This window comes from Nasonia vitripennis, unplaced genomic scaffold, assembly GCF_009193385.2.
Source record: "Nasonia vitripennis strain AsymCx unplaced genomic scaffold, Nvit_psr_1.1 unplaced0078, whole genome shotgun sequence".
Lineage (NCBI taxonomy): Eukaryota > Metazoa > Arthropoda > Insecta > Hymenoptera > Pteromalidae > Nasonia > Nasonia vitripennis.
The window spans coordinates 21450-22500 of record NW_022279857.1 but is presented as its reverse complement, the minus strand read 5'-3'; positions in this window follow the sequence as shown (position 1 = coordinate 22500).

The following is a 1051-nucleotide window of genomic DNA, read 5'->3' as shown; positions in this document are numbered from 1 at the left end:
TACATTACTTGAAAGACGCTAAACAAACCGTATGTGAACCTATGGAACAATATATATCAAAATGTTCGGAAAAAAGTCGCGCGAGGTTGTGAACTGTTAGCAGAATGTTATTCTAACAATATCTCGAGCAATCATCGGAAAAAGTGAACACGTGGACTAACATAACCTCAAAAAGTGCGTGGCCATCTGCCGGGGGCATATGGTACTGCCGTGTGGGCTCGGTTGGTAAGACAGTATACTATCTTATCGACTGCAGGTCAAACTGTGTGTACTCGGTAAGTTATCTTTGTGGCCTTCCGACAGTGGGTACTGCAGTTGCGTAGGCAGGTTGTCGCAACATAACCTCCACCAAGACACGGTGCTTCTGGCGATACGATGGGGACACCACCAAAAAGGTCAGGCTCGGAAGATTCCAGAATCAATCGGAAGTCAACATCAAAGGATACGATGAAGAAACCACCAAATGTCCAGAATAGCCAAGATAAGAAGCATGAGACACCCAGAACCCAACATGTACTGACGCCAGTAAACTCAGGTCCTACTATTCCCAGAACGCCAGCAAGGAGCAGCAGCCTATTTTCTGAGGGACACGATGAGGACCTCGGCATGACTGAGGGGCTGTTCTCACCCCCAGTTGACATCGGAAAGGCGAAGGAGCTGGAAGATGAGATTCGAGGTCACCTTTACTTCCTGGAAACGGTTGATCTCTCGAGGCTGAGCAAGGAATCGCAAGCGGGCATAGCAAAGGCAGTGACTGGACTAACCAAGGGTATGGACTTGGTAATGTACCATGTCAGGACGATGACGAAAGAGGCCGGACTGGCAGGTGCATTTTCGAAGGTACTGCAAGAGACCATGAGGAAAGTTGTTCTGAAAGAGAGAGAGCAACATCTGCAAAGAGTACAGAATGCTGTCAAATCGGTAGGAGAGAAAGTGCAGAAAGCTATTGCTGAAATAAGCGAAATAGGAACAGGGATGTCATCAAACGTGGACATAAATGCGCTAGCTGAATCCACAGCAAACAAGATAGCCAGAGGATGGAAGGAGAGCG